This window comes from Budorcas taxicolor, chromosome 1, assembly GCF_023091745.1.
Source record: "Budorcas taxicolor isolate Tak-1 chromosome 1, Takin1.1, whole genome shotgun sequence".
NCBI classification, from domain to species: Eukaryota; Metazoa; Chordata; class Mammalia; order Artiodactyla; family Bovidae; genus Budorcas; species Budorcas taxicolor.
The window spans coordinates 201,516,519-201,538,813 of record NC_068910.1 but is presented as its reverse complement, the minus strand read 5'-3'; the positions used below and the strand labels follow the sequence as shown (position 1 = coordinate 201,538,813).

Here is a 22,295-nt window from a genome sequence, read left to right as displayed (position 1 = left end):
CAGTAAAATGGGAAAGACTAGAGATTTCTTCAAGAAAATTAGAGATACCAAGGGAACATTTCATGCAAAGATGGGCTCAATAAAGGACAGAAATGGTATAGACCTAACAGAAGCACAAGATATTTAAAAGAGATGGCAAGAATACACAGAACTATACAAAAAAAGTCTTCAATGACTGGGATAACCACATGGTGTGATCACTCACCTAGAGCCAGACATCTTAGAGTATGAAGTCAAGTGGGCCTTAGGCAGCATCACTGTGAATAAAGGGAATGGAATTTCAGCTGGCCTTTCCCAAAATCCTAAAAGATGACGCTATTAAGGTGACACACTCAATATACTAGCAAATCTGGAAAATTCAGCTGTGGCCACAGGACTGGAAAAAGTTAGTTTTTATTCCAATCCCAAAGAAATGCAACCCCAAAGAATGTTCAAACTACTGCACAATTGCACTCATTTCACATGCTTCCAAAGTAATGCTCAAAATCCTTCAAGCTAGGCTTTGACAGTATGTGAATCAAGAACTTCCATATGTATAAGCTGGATTTATGAAGGCAGAGGAACCAGAGACCAAATTGCCAACATCCCTTGAATCATAGAAAGCAAGAGAATTCCGAAAACATTTACTTCTGTTTCATTGACTACAATAAAGCCTTTGACTGTGTAGACCACAACAAATTGTGGAAAATTCTTAAAGAGATAGATAAGAATACTAGACTACCTTACCTGTTTTCTGGGAAACCTGTATGCAGATCAAGGAGAAACAGTTAGAACTGGACATGGAACAATGGACTCCTTCCAAATTGGGAAAGGAGTATGTCAAGGCTGTATATTGTCACCCTGCTTATTTAACTTCTATGCAGAATACGTCATTTGAAATGCTGAACTGAGGAACAAGCTGGGATCAAGATTGCTTGGGGAAATATCAATAACCTCAGATATGCAGATAACACTACCCTTATGGCAGAAAGGGAAGAGGAATTAAAGAACCTCTTGATGAAGATAAAAGAGGAAATTGAAAAGGCTAGTTTAAAACTCAACATTCAAAAGCCTGAGATCATGACATCCAGTCCCATCACTTTATAGAAATAGATGGGGAAACAATGGAAACAGTGACAGACTTTATTTTCTTGGGCTCCAGAATCACTCTGGATGATGACTGCAGACATGAAATTAAAAGATGCTTGCACCTTGGAAGAAAAGCAATGCCAAACCTAGACAGCCTACAGAAGGTCTGTTTAGTCAAAGCTATGGTTTTTCCAGCAGTCATATATGGATGTGAGCGCTGGACAATTAAAAAGGCTAAGCACTGAAGAACTGATGCCTTCGAACTGAGCATCAGTTTTAGTAAGTCAGAGAAAGACAAATACCGTATGATATCACTGATATATGGAACCTACAGTATGACACAAGAAACTTATCTACAAAACAGATTATTTCATGATCTACAAAATAGAAACAGGCTCAAATACATAGCTATAGTCCACGGGGTCACAAAGAGTCAGACATGACTGAGCCACTCACTGTCACTCACTCAGCCCTCTTATGATCCAATTTTTCCATGACTACTGGAAAAACCATAGCTTTGACTATATGGACCTCTGTCAACAAAGTATGTCTCTGCTTTTGAATATACTGTCTAGATTTATCATAGCTTTTCTTCCAAGGAGCAAGCTTTTTTATAATTTCATGTCTGCAGTCACCATCCTTGGTGATTTTGGAGCTCAAGAAAATAAAATCTGTCACTGTTTCCACTTTTCCCCTATCTATTTGCCATGAAGTAATGGGAGACCTTACAAATAGCTGTGAAAAGAAGAGAAGCGAAAAGCAAAGGAGAAAAAGAAAGATATAAGCATCTGAATGCAGAGTTCCAAAGAATAGCAAGAAGAGATAAGAAAGCCTTTTTCAGTGATCAATGCAAAGAAATAGAGGAAAAGAACAGAATGGGAAAGACTAGACATCTCTTCAAGAAAATTAGAGATACCAAGGGAACATTTCATGCAAAGATAGGCTCGATAAAGGACAGAAATGGTATGGACCTAACAGAAGCAGAAGATATTAAGAAGAGGTGGCAAGAATACACAGAAGAATTGTACAAAAAAGATCTTCACGACCCAGATAATCACGATGGTGTGATCACTCATCTAGAACCAGACATCCTGGATTGGGAAGTCAAGTGGGACTTAGAAAGCATCACTACGAACAAAGCTAGAGGAGGTGATGGCATTCCAGTTGAGCTCTTTCAAATCCTGAAAGATGGTGCTGTGAAAGTGCTGCACTCAATATGTCAGCAAATTTGGAGAACTCAGCAGTGGCCACAGGACTGGAAAAGGTCAGTTTTCATTCCAGTTCCAAACAAAGGCAATGCCAAAGAATGCTCAAACTACTGCACAATTGCACTCATCTCACATGCAATGGCACCCCACTCCAGTACTCGCCTGGAAAATCCCATGGCTGGAGGAGCCTGGTGAGCTGCAGTCCACGAGGTCCCTGAGAGTCAGACACGACTGAGCAAATTCACTTTCACTTTTCACTTTCATGCATTGGAGAAGGAAATGGCAACCCACTCCAGTGTTCTTGCCTGGAGAATCCCAGGGACAGGGAAGGCTGGTGGGCTGCCATCTATGGGGTCTCACAGAGTCGGACACGATTGAAGTGATTTAGCAGCAGCAGCAGCACATGCCAGTAAAAAAAAATGCTCAAAATTCTCCAAGCCAGGCTTCAGCAATATGTGAACCGTGAACTTCCTGATGTTCAAGCTGGTTTTAGGAAAGGCAGAGGAATCAGAGGTCAAATTGCCAACATCCGTTGGATCATGGAAAAAGCAAGAGAGTTCCAGAAAAACATCTATTTCTGCTTTACTGACTATGCCAAAGCCTTTGACTGTGTGGATCACAATAAACTGTGGAAAATTGAGAGAGAGATGGGAATACCAGACCACCTGACCTGCCTCTTGAGAAATCTGTATGCAGGTCAGGAAGCAATAGTTAGAACTGGACATGGAACAACAGACTGGTTCCAAATAGGAAAAGGAGTCCGTCACGGCTGTATATTGTCACCCTGCTTATTTAACTTATATGCAGAGTACATCATGAGAAATGCTGGACTGGAAGAAACACAAGCTGGAATCAAGATTGCCAGGAGAAATATCAATAACCTCAGATATGCACATGACACCACCTTTATGGCAGAAAGTAAAGAGGAACTAAAAAGCCTCTTGATGAAAGTGAAAGAGGAGAGTGAAAAAGTTGGCTTAAAGCTCAACATTCAGAAAACGAAGATCATGGCATCTGGTCCCATCACTTCATGGGAAATAGAAGGGGAAACAGTGGAAACAGTGTCAGACTTTATTTTTGGGGGCTCCAAAATCACTGCAGATGGTGGCTGCAGCCATGAAATTAAAAGACGCTTACTCCTTGGAAGAAAAGTTATGACCAATCTAGATAACATGTTGAAAAGCAGAGATATTACTTTGCCAACTAAGGTCCGTCTAGTCAAGGCTATGGTTTTTCCAGTGGTCATGTATGGATGTGAGCATTGGACTGTGAAGAAGGCTGAGTGCTGAAGAACTGATGCATTTGAACTGCGGTGTTGGAGAAGACTCTTGAGAGTCCCTTGGACTGCAAGGAGATCCAACCAGTCCATGCTGAAGGAGATCAACCCTGAGATTTCTTTGGAAGGAATGATGCTAAAGCTGAAACTCCAATACTTTGGCCACCTCATGCAAAGAGTTGACTCATTGGAAAAGACTCTGATGCTGAGAGGGATTGGGGACAGGAGGAGAAGGGGACGACAGAGGATGAGATGGCTGGATGGCATCACTGACTCGATGGATGTGAGTCTGAGTGAACTCCGGGATATGGTGATAGACAAGGAGGACTGGCGTGCTGTGATTCATGGGGTCGCAAAGAGTCGGACACGACTGAGTGACTGAACTGAACTAAACTGAATGGGACCCAATGCCATGATCTTAGTTTTTTAATGTTGCATTTTAAGCCAACTTTTCCGTTCTCTTTTGCACCGGCATCAACAGGCTCTTTAGTTCCTCTTCACTTTCTGCCAGTAGAATGGTATCATCTACATGTCTGAGATTGTTGATATTTCTCCCAGCAATCTTGATTATAGCTTGTGATTCATCCAGCCCAGCATTTCACATAATATACTCTGACTCTTTGTGACCCCATCAACTGCAGCACCCCAGGCTGCAGTCTGCATATAAGTTAAATAAACAGAGTGACAATATACAGCCTTGTCATACTCCTTTCCCAATTTTGAACTAGTCTACTGTTCCATGTAAGGTTCTAACTGTTGCTTCTTTACCTGCCTGCAGTTTTCGTAGGAGACAGGTAAAGTGGCTTGGTATATCAATCTCTTTAAGAATTTCTCATAATTTGATGTGATTCTCATAGTCAAAAGTTTCTGCATAGTCAATGAAGCAGAAGTAGAAATTTTCTGCAATTCCCTTGCTTTTTCTATGATCCAATGTATGTTGGCAATTTGATCTCTGGTTCCTCTGCCTTTTCTTAAACCTAGCTTGTACATCTGGAATTCTTGGTTCACATACTGTTGAAGCCTACCTTGAAGAATTTTGAGCATTACCTTGCTAGCATGTGAAATGAGTACAGTTGTATGATAGTTTAAGCATTCTTTGGCATTGCCTTTCTTGAGATTGGAATGAAAATTTACCTTTTCCAGTTCTTTGGCCTCTGCCGAGTTTTCCAAATTTGCTGGCATATTGAGTGCATCACTTTAACAGAATCATCTTTTAGGATTTAAATAGCTCATCGGATGGCTCCCATGGTAAAGCATCTGCCTGCAATGTGGGAGACCCGGGTTCGATTCCTGGGTTGGGAAGGTCCCCTGGAGAAGGAATTGGCAATCCACTCCAGCCCTCTTGCCTGGAAAATCCCATGGATGGAGGAGCCTGATAGGCTACAGTCCATGGGATCGCAAAGAGTTGTACACGACTGAACAACTTCACTTTCACTTTTCTGGAATTCTATCACTTCCACTAGCTTTGTTTGTAGTAATGCTTCCTAAGGCCCACTTGACTATGCACTCCAGGATGTCTGGTTCTAGGTGAGTGACCACACATCATGGTTATCTGGGTCACTAAGACTTTTTTTGTATTTTCCTTCTGTGTGTTTTTGCCACCTCTTCTTAATCTGTTCTGTTTCTGTTAGAGTGTTGCTGTTTCTGTCCTTTATAGTGCCCTTCTTTACATAAAATGTAAGCTTGCTATCTCCAGTTTTCTTGAAGAGATCTCTAGTCTTTGCCATTCTATTGTTTTCTTTTATTTCTTTGTATTGTTCACTTATCTCTCCTTTCTAGTCTCTGGAACTGTGCATTCAGTTGAGTGTATCTTTCCCTTTCTCCCTTGCCTTTTGCTTCTCTTCTTTTCTCAGACAACCACTTTGCCTTCTTGTTTTTCTTTTTCTTTGGGATGTTTTTGGTCACCACCTCCTGTACAATGTTATGACCTGTACAATATTGCATCTAAATAAAATGCAAAGGATTCATATTAAAAAATAAAGGATGTAAGACCTTGGATGTAGTGTTTCTTGTTCCTGGAGAATGTACACAGCAGACTCTACTATGCATCAATTTATACTAAGGCAAATAAATCAAATCAGCCACACAGAATTGTTAATATATCATCAGTTAAAGATTTTTTCCCTTTACTTGGAGATGTGAGGTTACTTTACCAAACTAGATTATAGATCTTTTTAAAAAATTCTCTATTTCTCCTACTTAATAGAGTACAAATCAAATGTTATTCATTTATATTGATATAGGTAGCCTCTGTCTTTATTGTTGTTCATTTGTTTTCACATTCAGGCATTCTTTCCTTGATATATGCCTAAGCTGGGAATGGGAGTTTATGCTGATGAGTCTGTTGAGACTACTCTTGTCATGAACAACTAAGCATCCTTAGGAGCTTTTAGGGAAATGGAAATTCCAGCATGATGAGAGAGGTAGAGCATTGAACTCACAGTCTGGGATGGCTATCTTGAAAGCCAGCTCCAGTTAATTGGTAGCGGAAAGAGTAGTGTATTTTTTTTTTTTTTGACTGCACTAGGTTTTTGTTGTAGGTCATGGACTCTTTATTGCTGCACACGGGCACTGTCTAGTTGCAGTGAGAAGGAGCTACTCTCTAGTTGTGGTGCATGGGCTTCTCATTTTGGTGGGTTCTCTTGTTATGGAGCATGGGCTGTGGGACTGTGGGCTCAGTAGTTGTGGTGCAAAGCTTGGTTGCCTTGCAGCATGTAGGATCTTCCTGGAATAGGGATCAAACCCATGCGTCCTGCGTTGGCAGGTGGATTCTTAACCACTGAACCACTAGGGAAGTCTGGAGTAGTGTGATTGATTTTGGGCAACGTAGCAGCAACATTCCAGGCACTTGCCATTCTTGCTCGTAATGATTCAGTATTTCTACTGGAAAAGCCTGCTGGTTTACAGTACCCAAATCAGAGAATTCTGGAAACTTCCTCTCTTTCAAATTTACATTTAATGTAAAAGAAGTAGCATTCAGAAAGGATGAATTTCCCAAAGCTAAGTAACTGCCTGAAAGGTAGGACCAAAAGCTAGACCTCAGTTTTCTTTTCCGCCCATCTAATTCTCTTTATTATCCTCAGCAATGTTTCACAACAATGAGAGAAGTTCCCTTTAATCTTATCCATATCTGTTACACAGCTTTTGGAAAGAAAACTGAGAAAATCTGCACTCTGCCAGGTCAGTGGGGAGTTCTCCCAAGCAATGGGTGATGGTCTTTAGTCACCAATATCAAATTGGCCCACAAACTACTAAGAAATAATCCAGAACCATCCAACCCTGGAAGAACCAAACAAGGTAATGACTGGTTCTGCTCTCCTAAGCAGGAATGAATTCCCAGGGGAGCTGGGGATAAGGAGATTCATGAGTATGAAGTTGTCTCCTGAAACAGGATAGAACTGACCACATGCCTCATGTTGTGATGCGCTCTTATCTCTGGAGCGTGCTGAGTGGAAGGATGGAGTCTAGCCCTGCAGGGGTTAAATTCTCCTTCCCAGATGCACTCAAAACTGCACCATGAGAGCCAATAATTGGAAGGTTTTGTTCCTCTTTCTCTTCCATCACACACAGAGATGCTCACAGCTTTATAGATCTCTTACAGTTAGATATGACTCCACAGTCCAGAGGATTGGGCCTAAAAGGAAAATTAGCATCATGAATATTTGGGAACCTTCCTTTTCTTGGAACCACTAATTAGTTCCCTTTCATTTCTTTGTCCTTTCCTTTTGATGCCTTTACTTACTTATTTTTAAAATTGATATATAATTGATTTACAACACTGTGTTAGTTTCAGGTATATAGCAAAGTTATTCAGATATATATGTTCTTTTTTGGATTTGTTCCACTATAGGTTACTGCTAAGTATTGAGTAGAGTTTCCTGTGCTATACAGTAGATCTTTGTTTATCCACTTTGTATATAGTAGTGTGTATATATTAATCCCAAACTCCTAATTTATCCCTCCCCACTTTCCCCATTGGTAACCAGAAGTTTGCTTTCTATGTCTGTAGGTCTAATTCTGCTTGATATACAAGTTCACCTGTATCATTTTTTTTTAATTCCACATAAAAGTGATATCATACAACACTTCTCTCTCTGGCTTACTTCAGTTAGTGTGTTAATCTTTAGGTCCAACCATATTGCTGCAAATGGTATTTTTTCTTATTGATACTTTTTAGAAAGCTTTCTCTTAAAAAAATATCTGCATAGAATGTTCTGACATCTCCAGGGCCATAGTGTTCCATGCAAAGAACTTTAATCAGACTTATGATAGAACACAAGTGTTGTCTACAGATGAATTATAAGAAGTGAGAGAATGAGATCAGAGTGCCAGAAACAGGGCAGGGCTGGGGAGAGTCTATGTTGTGCTATCCTGTGATGCTTGGCAATAGGAAATTTTCCTAAAGAAATATGTCTCATTCTCCAAGCTTAAGGTTTTCCTATTTATAACATCTGCAGTATACCTGGCCAAGTACAATTAATTACCAGGATAAGGGAAAAAGGAGACAGACAAGAAACCACAACTAGAAGCTCCTGCTAGACTTGCAGGCTACCCCACTGGTAGTCCAGATCCTGGCTTGTCTGGGGACACTGCAAACTAGAAAAAAGACAGGTTTTGCTTAAAACATTTTACTGCCATCTACTGGAATGCTGTCAAAATAATGATTCATATCTAGGGTGAATGAATGTTCCCCCTGGAGGTGTGTTCTGTCATTGCAAAACCCAAACAACTAGAGTTAGGTCAACTTCGGAGGTAATCTAGCCTGGTAGTGTACATGGAACCACGGTTATGGGCTAGAAATCAGTCTATACCAGGACACCATAACATGTAAATCAAAGGAAGGCATAATCCAAGATGAAGCAATCCAAAGGTAGCCTGGACTCAAAAAGCCAGGAGGCCATTTCCTTTGGTCATACAGAGGATGATGGAGGCAGAGGGAGTTTGACAAGTCCAAGACAGCCCTCAGCACCAGACAGAGGATACAAGGCAGACTCCAGCGCAGAGGGTCAGATACTAGTCTTCATAAGGTGATTCAAAGTCTCAAACCCTGAGGAAGAAGCTGAGGCTTCAGTCAGTCACAGCTGTGAAGATAGAAGGGCTGGAAAGCATAGAGTTTTGACAGGGTTCAGTAGTCATTCAACAAACATTTACTGAGTGCCTACTATGTGTTAAGCTTTATGCTAGGTAAAGAGACTAAAGAGATAAACAAATCATGACCTCTACCTTCAAGAAATCCTTATTCTGATAAAAGTTCCCCAAACAACTTCTTTTGGTGAATTTAATAATTTATCAAAAAAGCAATAAATATTTAATGAATGTCTATTCATTATGCCTGGCCACATACTAAGTATGTCTGGCCGCATACTAAGCACAGAGCATGTAATTGTAAACTAGAAACAGTTCTTGTCTAGAGTGAGTGGAGAAAAGGGAACTCTCCTACACTGTTGGTGGGAATGTAAATTGGTGAATCCATTATAAAGAATAGTGTAGAGGTTCCTCAGAAAACTATTTTGAGTTGTCATATAATCCAGCAATCCCACTCCTGGGCATATATCTGGATGAAACCATAATTCAGAAAAGTACTTGCACCCTTATGTTCATAGTAGCACTATTCACAATAGCCAAGACACGGAAACAATGTAAGTGTCCACCAACAGATGAATGGATAAGGTAGATGTGGTACGTATTTACAATGAAATATTACTCAGCCTTAAAATGAATGAAATAATGGATGGACCTCGAGATGATCATACTAAGTGAAGTAAGTCAGAAAGCTAAAGACAAATACCATATGATATCACTTTTACATAGAATCTAAAATAGGACTCAAATGAACTTATCTACAAAAACAGGAACAGATTCAGGCATGGAGAACAGACTTGTGGTTGTCAAGGGGAGGGATGATTTGAGAGTTTGGGATTAGCAGATGCAAACTAGTATATACAAAATGGATAAACAACAAGGTTCTCCTGTATAGCACAGGATATTCAATATCCTGTAATAAGCCATGATGGAAAATAATTTTTTTAATTTACATTAAAAAATAAAAAATAAAAATAAGAGTCTTGCACATCAAAAGAAAAGAAAAAGAAGAAAGAAGGAGAAAGAAAGAGTCCTAGCTGTAAGGCGCCTCAAGACAGGTAAATAAGCAATTGCAATGTGGGAGGTAAGCACCGCCTGACAAGTTAGTGCAGAGGGCTGTAGGAGCACATAAGAGGAGCACTTAACTCAGTCTTGGGGGACCTGGGAGGTATTCTAGGAAACAAACCAAGGGGAGACCTACATGGAACACAGTTTCTGCCCTCAAAAGGTTTCAGTTCAGTTCAGTTCAGTCGCTCAGTCGTGTCCGACTCTTTGTGACCCCATGAATCGCAGCACGCCAGGCCTCCCTGTCCATCACCAACTCCCGGAGATCACTCAGACTCACATCCATCTAGTCAGTGATGCCATCCAGCCATCTCATCCTCGGTCGTCCCCTTCTCCTCCTGCCCCCAATCCCTCCCAGCATCAGAGTCTTTTCCAATGAGTCAACACTTCGCATGAGGTGGCCAAAGTACTGAAGTTTCAGCTTTAGCATCATTCCTTCCAAAGAAATCCCAGGGCTCATCTCCTTCAGAATGGACTAGTTGGATCTCTTTGCGGTCCAAGGGACTCTCAAGAGTCTTCTCCAACACCACAGTTCAAAAGCTTCAATTCTTCAGCACTCAGTCTTCTTCACAGACCAAAAGCATCAATTCTTCAGCACTCAGTCTTCTTCACAGACCAAATCTCATATCCATACATGACCACTGGAAAAACCATAGCCTTGACTAGACGGACCTTAGTCGGCAAAGTAATATCTCTGCTTTTCAATATGCTGTCTAGGTTGGCCATAACTTTTCTTCCAAGGAGTAAGCGTCTTTTAATTTCATGGCTGCAGTCACCATCTGCAGTGATTTTGGAGCCGAAAAAATTAAAGTCTGACACTGTTTCCACTGTTTCCCCATCTATTTCCCACGAAGTGAAGGGACCGGATGCCATGATCATTTTCTGAATATTGAGCTTTAAGCCAACTTTTTCACTCTCCTCTTTCACTTTCATCAAGAGGCTTTTTAGGAGGTTTAGAGCTATCCAAAAGAGTATTCATATATAGCTATTTGAGTGCTTGAAATATGACCAATACAACAAACTAATATTAACTAATATCAATTTTTAAACTGAAGCAATACAAATTTTTTTTTTCTGTTTAACACACTTTTGGTAGGAGTACATTTCACTCTAACCATTGCATTTCCTAAGACATTACTGTATTATAATCTACATGTATTTTCTCCTTTTAGGATATTTTAAATTACACATGGGGCTCTTGTTATATTTCTATTGGGTAGCACTGACCTAGATGACAGAGATAGTTATGCAATCAGAAAAGTAGAACAAAGCATTCATTATATTTGCTGGGATAGGTTCATCTGCTATTGCCTGGAAATATTAAAACAAAATGAGGAGACAATCCTAGATGGTGGAGTATAGAATACAGATCAAATGAAGATTAATGCAAGCTGAATTTATAAAGATATGGGTGGCACATACTTAGCCAGAGGGAATAAAGCAATAAAGTTTAGCAATATATTTCATATTTAATATGAAGGGTTTGTTTTATATTCAGTTCAGTCACTCAGTCTTGTCCAATTCTTTGCAATCCCATGAACCACTGCACGCCAGGCCTCCCTGTCTATCACCAACACCCAGAATCCACCCAAACCCATGTCCATTGAGTCGGTGATGTCATCCAACCATCTCATCCTCTGTCGTCCAATTCTCCTCGTGCCCTCAGTCTATCCCAGCATCAGGATCTTTTCAAATGAGTCAGCTCTTCACATCAGGTGGCCAAAGTACTGGCGTTTCAGCTTCAACATCAGTCCTTCCAATCCCCAGTCTTTCCCACACCCAGGACTGATCTCCTTTAGGATGGACTGGTTGGATCTCCTTGCAGTCCAAGGAACTCTCAAGAGTCTTCTCCAACACCACAATTCAAAAGCATCAATTCTTTGGTGCTCAGCTTTCTTTATAGTCCAACTCTCACATCCATACATGACCACTGGAAAAACCATAGGCTTGACTAGACAGACCTTTGTTAACAAAGTAATATATCTGTTTTTTAATATGCTGTCTAGGTTGGTCATAACTTTCCTTCCAAAGAGTAAGTGTCTTTTAATTTCATGGGTGCAATCACCATCTGTAGTGATTTTGGAGCTCAGAAAAATAAAGTAAGCCATTGTTTCCAATGTTTCCCCATCTATTTGCCATGAAGTGATGGGACCGAATGCCATGATCTTCATTTTCTGAATGTTGAGCTTTAAGCCAACTTTTTCATTCTCCTCTTTCACTTTCATCAAGAGGCTCTTTAGTTCTTCACTTTGTGCCATAAGTGTGGTGTCATCTGCATATCTGAGGTTATTGATATTTCTATTAGAAGAGTCTAAAACAAGGTCAAGGGGCAGTACCAAGATGGTGGAGGAAGAGGATGGGGAGACCACCTTCCCCCCCCCCACAAATTCATCAAAAGATCACATGAATGTGGAGCAACCTCCACAAAACAACTTATAAACACTGATGGAGGACAACAGATATCCAGAGAAACAAACCAATCTCTTCAAAAGGAGGTAGGACAAAATATAAAAGATGTAAAGAGAGACAAAGGATTTAGAGAGGAGACCTATCATGAGGAGGGAGTAGTGAAGGAGGAGAATCTTCCACACAATAGGAAACCCTCTCACAGGTGGGGTCAATGGAGAGTTTTGGAATCTCAGAGGACCACATAACCAAAAAAAAAAAAAAAAAAAAAAAAAAAACACAGAATGCAGGCAAAATTGCAGTTACCAGCAGAGAAATGGCTCAGATGCTCACATCCATCTACCAGCAGCAAGTGGAGGCTGGGCGCAGAGGCGCAGGCTACACCATTGGTCCTTAGGGTAAGGATGGGGCTTAAATGCCCTGAGTACAATCTGAGGGGGATAATGTGACATAGTAACTCATACTATGGGAATGCCAGAGAGACAAGAAAAGAAAAAAATAAAAAAGGACCTTTCCTGAGAGAAGGCCTTAATGCTACTGCTAGGTGACCCCTGGCATGCTCACAGAACAAAAGATTGTGCCTTAGAAAATAGCAAGTGAGAGCAAGCCTGCTGCCATTTACAACCCTCCTTACCCAGGAGCTGAGAGGCAAGTGTGCAACAGCCAGAGGCAGAAGGCAAAGGGCCACTGCAATCTCGGGCCCAGAGACCACACCTCCCACCGAACTGTGAGCAGGCTGCCAGTTGCCAACCGTGTCCTCCTGGGATTCTGGACAGTTCACATTAGCCAGGAGGGTCACAGCCTGAGATTAGCTCCCCAGAGGATACATATGACACACCTGAAACTGTGCCTTCACAGCGCACTGCCGGGGTCCAGCCCCGGTGGACCCAGGGTGATTCGAAGGTGGGGACGGAGACGGCGTCTTTGGAAAAATACATATTTAATCACAAATATAGAGAGATTGGAAATGGATAGTGCAGTAGGAAGATTAGTGGAGAAAAAGAGGCTGAATAACTTGGATTACGTGGAATAGCATCCATGCTCCAGATGGGAATTCAGCCAGAAAAACGGGAGCAAGAAAGAAGCGACATGGGGGAATCAGTCTTTCTGGAAACTGATCCGATTTCTTTATTTTTGGGTTTGCTTATATACCTTTTGTTACACATAGGGATGAATACAGAGTCACGCGGGGGTCAGCAGTCCTGACCTTTATCAAAATCAGGTGCTTCACATAAATGTATAAAAAAGGTACATCATCTTCTGGCCATGAGTGAGACCTGCTGACATTTTATGATCCTTTCTTTCTGATAACCAAAAAACGTATTTCTTTCAAGGGTGTTTTTTCTTAAACCAGGCACCACCCTCCAAATAAAGTTACATTCCTATAGGGTGAGGGTGTAGTGAGTTACAATCAAGAAAGGAATTTATTTAACCCAAGGTTAACATGATTAGTCTTAAAGGTTAATACTTATTTCTCCTATATGCTTAAAGGTTAATACTTATTTCTTCCTATATGTTAGTTATATTCATTATAAGGGTAGGGAACATGGAGATTTAGCAGCAAACATCAGCCCGACAAATGAAAATCCTTTCATCAATGCTCCGCTTAAGATCTATTTAGTCTTAAGATATGATGAAGTTACATTTTCACATAGCAAGGACACAGTGATTTATAACAAAGTACAGTGATCTATTACAAAAGAGAAAATCCATTAACTCAAAAAGTCTAGTATTACTAACATCAAAAACTACTATATTTCCTTTGCTATATTCCAAATACATTGATTAATATATTCCCAGGTGCCTAAGGATATGGAGGCCTGGCGGCAATCATTGACTCAATAAGAAGAAAAAGCCCTATGCTAATTAAGACTCTCAAAATACTCCAAAACTCTCTGTGCTGTTTATGGTTGAGAGGTAGTAAACAATCATGTGCATAGTGGCAGGAATATGGATAATCCTGTCACACAAGCTAGTCTGTCAGCAGAGAGGTTTGACCTGAGACATCCTTGTCCCACCCAGAGCAGGGAATTAGCAGCAATTATTGACACAACAAATGAAAAAACCCTTCACCAATATAATTCCTAACCAACCCATTATACTAATAATTTCTAACTCCCCAAAAGATTTTGCCTTTAGTAAGTCTAAAACATCTCATGCCTCTCAGGTTGGGAGGCTGTAAACAATCACATGTGGCCAGACGAACCTATACAGGTGGGCTAGATAACCTTCAGAGGAGTCCGTAAGCTGAAACACTCTTGTCACGCCCAAGAATTTTTATTGCCTTAGCGCTGCACGTTTACTCCTTCTCCGAGAGAAACGGTTATGGGGAAGAGCCCTCCGTAAAGTCAGAGGTGTAGGTGAGAGCATAAAACAGACTCTAGTTTTGGGGTTAGATGCTCGGGAACAGGGGGTTTCCTGAGGCTTGATCACGCCTTTGCGTATGCCAAGCCTCCTTCCTCATGACCTTTGCCATGGGCGGAGTTCCTCACGCTGGCCCCCGGCAGCGCACCACACCTGGGAAACTGAGTGACTAGGACCTGAGAGTTGCATAAGTGCACGTGGGACAGTGCACTTGCTGAGCACCGGATGCCTGAAAGGCTTGGACCTGGGAAGGACGCCAAATGCACAGCCCATCTGGGTCTGTGCCTGTGTGGAGCACCTGAGAGTCTAAGCAGCTTAGACCTGGTAAGTGCACAAAACACAGAACCCAGTTGGACAGTGCCCTCGTGGAGCACCCAGTCACCTGAGTGGCTTGGACCTGGGAAGGGAGCAAAACACACAGCCCATCTCGGTGCTCCATGGAGAGCACTGAGAGCCTGAGCGGCTTGGATATGGGAAGTGCACAAAACTCAGGGCCCTCTTGGGACAGTGCACTCACGGAGCACCCGGTAGCCTGAGCAGTGTGGACCTGGGAAGTACCCTCCATCTTGGGCTGTGGCATCCCCAGTGTGGTCCATCCACTGCGAGCACACCACACATATGCTAGCGGTATTTGCAGTGTCCCTGCCTCTCAGCAGTACAACTGAGCAAGTGAGCCTGAATAAGTAGCCACCTTCACCCCCTGGTGTCAGGGCAGATATTAGACACTGAAGAGACTTCCAAACAGAGGAAGCCAAAATAAGCAAAGAAGGGGGAACCACCCTGTAAGTGACAGGTGCAACAGATTAAAACCCTGCAGTTAAGCTGAGACTGCATTTAAGGAGCAACTATAGACGCTGAGAACATGTACAAGCCAGGACAAGGGACTATCTGACACTGAAATGACCCCACAGTGCCCAAAACAGCTCCAGAGAAATTCCTAGATATATTTTTACTGTTATCACTTTTTAATTTTTTTAATTTTAGTTATTTATTACCCCTCTAACTTTCATTTTTATAGCCTACCTTTAAAAAAGAAACTGTTTTTTCAAACAAATTTCATATACATATATTTCTTTTAATTTTTGTGATCAATTTTGTTTTGTATTTTTTATATTGTATTTTTGAGAGTCTAATCTCTCAACATTCAGAAAACAAAGATCATGGCATCCAGTCCCATCACTCCATGGGAAATAGATGGAGAAACAGTGGAAACAGTGTCAGACTTTATTTTGGGGGGCTCCAAAATCACTGCAGATGGTGACTGCAGCCATGAAATTAAAAGACGCTTACTCCTTGGAAGAAAAGTTATGACCAACCTAGATAGCATATTCAAAAGCAGAGACATCACTTTGCTGACTAAGGTCCATCTAATCAAGGCTATGGTTTTTCCAGTGGTCATGTATGGATGTGAGAGTTGGTCTGTGAAGAAAGCTGAGTGCCAAAGAATTGATGCTTTTGAACTGTGGTGTTGGAAGACTCTTGAGGGTCCCTTGGACTGCAAGGAGATCCAACCAGTCCATTCTGAAGGAGATCAGCCCTGGGATTACTTTGGAAGGAATGATGCTAAAGCTGAAGCTCCAGTACTTTGTCCACCTCATGCAAAGAGTTGGCTCATTGGAAAAGACTCTGATGCTGGGAGGGATTGGGGGCAGGAGGAGAAGGGGACGACCGAGGATGAGATGGCTGGATGGCATCACTGACTCAATGGACATGAATCTAAGTGAACTCTGGGAGTTGGTGATGGAGAGGGAGGCCTGGTGTGCTGTGATTCATGGGGTCGCAAAGAGTCGGACATGACTGAGCGACTGAACTGAACTGAACTGAAGAATTGACTCTCTCACCCAGAATGGGAGAAAATAATAGACCGAACAACGGACAAAGAATTAATCCCCAAAATATACAAGCAACACATGCAGCTCAGTCAGAAAAAGGAACAACCAATCAAAAGGTGGACTAAAGAACTAAGCAGACACTTCTCCAAAGAAGACATACAGATGGCTAATATGTTAGTTCCTCAGTGGTGTCCAACACTTTGTGACTCCATGGATTGTAACCCATCAGGCTCCTCTGTCCCTGGAATTCTCCAGGCAAGAATACTGGAGTGGGTTGCCATTTCCTTCATACAGATGGCTAATAAACACATGAAAAGATGCTCAACATCACTCATTATTAGAGAAATGCAAATCAAAACCACAATAAGGTATCATCTCATGCCAGTCAGAATGGCCATCATCAACAAGTCTACAAACAATAAATGCTGGATAGGGTGTGAAGATGGAGGAGGCACTGGTGACCCACTTCCAGTACTCTTGCCTGGAAAATCCCATGGACGGCGGAGCCTGGTAGGCTGCAGTCCATGGGGTCGCTGTGAGTAGGACACAACTGAGCCACTTCACTTGCGCTTTTCACTTTCATCCATTGAAGAAGGAAATGGCAACCCACTCCAGTGTTCTTGCCTGGAGAATCTCAGGGGCAGGGGAGTCTGGTGGGCTGCCATCTATGGCAGTTGCACAGAGTCGGACATGACTGAAACGACTTAGCAGCAGCAGCAGTAACAGCATGAACCATATGGGGGCTTCCCAGGTGGCTCAGTGGTAAAGAATCCACCTGCAATGCAGGTGACACAGGTTCAATCCTGAATTGGAAATATCCCCTGGAGAAGAAAATGGCAACCCATTCCAGTATTCTTGCCTGGGAAATCCCATGGACAGAGGAGCCTGGTGGGCTACAGTCCATGGGATTGCAAGAGTTGGACTTGACTTAACAACTAAACAATATATTTAATTACTTAGTGACTAAAAACAATATCAGAACTATATATTCTTCTTGGAGACTTCCAATAAAAATTATTACTATAAAGGGGCTGCAAAGTCCTGCTGAGAAATCCAGCTGACTTTTTCTAAAACACGGCTGTTCATGGAACTCTGTTTCATGTAATATCCATGAAGTGAAGTGAAGTCCCTCAGTCATGTCCAACTCTTTGCGACCCCATGGGCTGTAGCCCACCAGGCTCCTCTGTCCATGGGATTTTCCAGGCAATAGTCCTGGAGTGGATTGTCATTTCCTTCTCCAGGGGATCTTCCCAACCCAGGGATCGAACCCGGGTCTCCCACATTGTAGACATACGCTTTACCATCTGAGCCACAAGGAATATCCATGAGCAAACCACAAACTGTGTTCTCTTGACCATGTTTTATTTTTTTAAATTATTTTCCTTATTTTAATTGAAGCATAATTACAATATTATGATGACTTTTGCCATACATTGACATGAATCAGCCATGGTACACATATGTCTCCCCAATCCTGAGGCCCCCTCCCACCTCCCTCTTCACCCTATCAACCAACAAAGTGAAAAGTGAAAGTGAAGTCGTTCAGTCATGTCTGACTCTTCACGACCCCATGGACTGCAGCCTACTAGGCTCCTCCGTCCATGGGATTTTCCAGGCATGTGTACTGGAGTGGGGTGCCATCGTCTTCTCTGCATATGGTTCATAACATTCAGCAAACTGGTTGATGAAACCCACCTTTTTAGAACATTTCAGCAAAACACACTTTAGGAAGCATGAATATAGTGTCAATAGTCAATTAAATTTGCTTTTTGCTTGCAAACTGTATAGCAGCAGAGTAAGGTTATAAAAGAAAAACTTAAGTATAACAAATTATATTGTCATCCACTTAACTGTTTTACTCATTTCATCTTTTGTGATTTTCTTTTCTTTTTAAAAAATCTATAAGGGCTAATTGTTTTTAAAAATTTATTTTTTAACTGAAGGATAATTGGTTTACAGAATTTTGCTGTTTTCTGTCAAACCTCAACATGAATCAGCCATAGGTATATATATATCCCCTTCCTTTTGAACCTCTCTCTCATCTCCCTCCCCATTCCACTCCTCTAGGTAGATACAGAGCTCCTGTTTGAGTTTCCTGAGTCATACAACGAATTCCCATTGGCTATCTATTTTATATATGGTAATGGAAGTTCCTATTTTGTTTTCCCCATACATCTCACCCTCTCCTCCCCTAGGGCTAACATTTTAATTTGATTAAATACCTTTCTCTTCTGCATTTCCTTCTACTGAAATTCCCATATCAGAAACATTTATTTCCCTTGAGAATGTTCAGTTCAGTTCAGTTCAGTCACTCAGTCGTGTCCGACTCTTTGTGACCCCATGAATCACAGTACACCAGGCCTCCCTGTCTATCACCATCTCCCAGAGTTCACGCAGACTCACGTCCATTGAGTCGGTGATGCCATCCAGCCATCTCATCCTCGGTCGTCCCCTTCTCCTCCTGCCCCCAATCCCTCCCAGCATCAGGGTCTTTTCCAGTGAGTCAACTTTTTGCATGAGGTGGCCAAAGTACTGGAGCTTCAGCTTTAGCATCATTCCTTCCAAAGAAATCCCAGGGCTGATCTTCAGAATGGACTGGTTCGATCTCCTTGCAGTCCAAGGGACTCTCAAGAGTCTTCTCTAACACCATAGTTCAAAAGCATCAATTCTTTGGCACTCAGTTTTCTTCACAGTCCAACTCTCACATCCATACATGACTGCTGGAAAAACCATAGCCTTGACTAGATGAACCTTTGTTGGCAAAGTAATGTCTCTGCTTTTCAATATGCTATCTAGGTTGGTCATAACTTTCCTTCCAAGGAGTAAGCGTCTTTTAATTTCATGGCTGCAGTCACCATCTGCAGTGATTTTGGAACCCCCAGAAATAAAGTCTGACACTGTTTCCCCTGTTTCCCCATCTATTTCCCATGAAGTGATGGGACCAGATGCCATGATCTTCGTTTTCTGAATGTTGAACTTTAAGCCAACTTTTTCACTCTCCTCTCACTTTCATCAAGAGGCTTTTTAGTTCCTCTTCACTTTCTGCCATAAAGGTGGTGTCATCTGCATATCTGAGGTTATTGATATTTCTCCCGACAATCTTGATTCCAGTTTGTGCTTCTTCCAACCCAGCGTTTCTCATGATGTACTCTGCATAGAAGTTAAATAAGCAGAGTGACAGTATACAGCCTTGACATACTCCTTTTCCTATTTGGAACCAGTCTGTTGTCCCATGTCTGGTTCTAACTGTTGCTTCCTGATCTGCATATAGGTTTCTCAAGAGGCAGGTCAGGTGGTCTGGTATTCCCATCTCTTTCAGAATTTTCCACAATTTATTGTGATCCACACAGTCAATGTTAGTGATTATTATATACCTGTGTTTCTCAAAACTTAATGTCAGCCAGAGGGTAAAAAGCAATGTATTTTAGAGGAGCACCTCATAATCCAGGAAGAGATGGTCCTTGCCAGCAGATAAGGTCCCTGGATGTGGAAATTAGACTACTAGTGCTGCAATTCATGGGGTCGCAAAGAGTCGGACATGACTGAGTGACTGAACTGAACTGAACTGAACTGAATGAAAAGTCTCATGGTGGCTTAAACTTTCCAGGTATTTGTCATTTACTTAACATGCCCAGAGGTGAGGAGCCTGTGGCTGGTTCAGAAACTCAGAAGTGTCCTCAAGGATCCAGCAATGACTATGCTTTCTTCCACCCTTCTAAGGATTTGGTTCTTTAAGCTTATGCTTGTCACCTTAATGTTCCAAGGCAAGAAGTGATAGGGATGAGAGCTGTCTAATTAGAAAACCTTCCCATTACTCACTGACAAGTTTACCTCTAGGCCAGGGAGGCAGAGAACGGAGAACCACGATACACTGCACTAATCACAAGCATTCTACCAAGGCTGGACACACTGCTGCTGGAAACTAAACTGAGGTTCTGTTAACCCTCCTATACTGTTGATGGGAATATAAATTGGTGCCACCACTAGGAAGAACAGTATGGCAGTTCCTCATAAACTAAAAATAGAGCTATCATGTGACCCAGAAACCCCACTCACAGACAGAGAACAAACTTGTGGTTGCCAAAGGAGAAGGAACTGGGGGAGGGATGGATTCTGAGTTTAGGATTATAGTTGAAATATAATTATTTATAGTTAAGTAAGTATATAGTTAAATATATATAATTATATATAGTTAAAATATAGCATATTTTAGGATGCAAAGTATTATATAGAATGGATAAGCAACAGGTACTACTGTATAACACAGGGAACTATATTCACTATCCTGTGATAAACCATAATGAAAAAGAATGTATATATTAAAAAACTGGAGTTCTGTTAGCCAGGACTAAGGGCAAGTAACTCACAGTGTCTCCCACATATACCAATGAAGATACTTTTTGCATATGTAAGCACCCTATAGTCGAATTCTTAGCAAATAATTTTTTAAAAGACACTCTTTTACTTAAAAACACATAATAGGAACCGGCTCGGCGTAGCGGGATTTAGGACTACAGCTGAGGCGCCTCTCCCGGAGCGGGTCATGAACGGACCGGCGGACGGTGAAGTGGACTGCAAGAAGAAATACCGGAATCTGAAGCGAAAACTCAAATTCCTCATCTACGAACACGAGTGCTTCCAGGAGGAACTGAGGAAGGCGCAGAGGAAATTGCTGAAGGTGTCCCGGGACAAGAGTCTCCTCCTAGACCGACTTCTGCAGTACGAGAACGTGGATGAAGACTCTTCTGACTCTGATGCCACTGCATCTTCAGACAACAGCGAGACAGAGGGGACACCCAAGTTGTCAGACACACCTGCCCCTAAGAGGAAGAGAAGCCCTCCGCTGGGGGGCGCTCCCTCCCCTTCCAGCCTCTCCCTGCCTCCTTCAACAGGGTTTCCCCTTCAGGCCTCGAGGGCCCCCTCCCCATACCTGAGCTCGCTGGCTTCCCCCACCTACCCCCCATTCCCTTCTGACTACCTGGCCCTGCAGCTGCCCGAGCCCAGCCCCCTGAGGCCCAAGCGGGAGAAACGGCCCCGCCTGCCCCGGAAACTCAAGATGGCGGTGGGACCCCCCCGACTGCCCTGTGGGAGGGCCGCTGACCTTCCCAGGCCGGGGCTCTGGGGCTGGGGTGGGGGCAGCCTTGGCCCCCCTACCCCCACCCAAGATCCCCCCCCCCCCCCACGATCCTGAGCGCCGTCCCTCGGCAGATGTTCAGCGACGCGGGCAGCGGGGACGACGCCCTGGACGGGGACGATGACCTGGTGATCGACATCCCGGAGTGAGCCCCTCTGCCCAGCCCCCTGCCTAGCCCCCTCGGAGCCAGCACACACGAGCCCCCAGCTTCCTCAGAGAAGTTTATTGACGCCCAGTTGCCATGCTGCGGCCACGGACACAATCAGAAAAGGCGTAAACATGCACGAACGTCCCCCAGAAGGTGGGCCCTCTCCAGGGAGGGCAGGGGTCCTGCCCTCACATCCCAGCCCGATCCAGAGGACAGTTATTTAAAGGAGTGGCCAGGGCCATCTGTTACCTCTCAGAGAGGCAGAGACCCTGCGGTGGCCCCCCCGCTTAAAAGGGCAGCTGTACAGGGCTAGGTATTGTGTGTGTGTGTGTGTGTGTGTGTGTGTGTGTGTGTGTGTGTGTGTGTGTGTTGTTTTTTAAATGAAGATTGTGTATTAAAAAAGAAAAAAACACATAATGGTTTTACCACCATATATGAGAGAGTAGAACAATGAAAGCTTCAGACAAAACAAAGCTGTCAAAACCTAACGGTAATGCCTACAATCTCTTTTTTCCATTTAGGAAAATTAGTGTCATCTTAGACCATTACGTTCACTGAGAAGGAGAAGTGTGGGATTCACAGTGACTGAGAAATTGTGTTTGCTGAGACAATAAATTATTTTTTAGCACTGCTCTAAAGAGATGAGAAAGCTGCAAAGTGTCCAGCCTTCTTGAGCCTAGAACAAGTTGTTTTTCAAATTTCTCTGAGTAGT

The 22,295-nt window shown here is 42.6% G+C and overlaps 1 pseudogene; it reads left to right on the top strand.

Moving 5' to 3' along the window:
* Window positions 1–20,789: 20,789 nt before the first annotated feature.
* On the top strand, window positions 20,790–21,702 carry LOC128051410 (INO80 complex subunit E-like; annotated as a pseudogene).
* The last annotated feature ends 593 nt before the right edge of the window (window positions 21,703–22,295 follow it).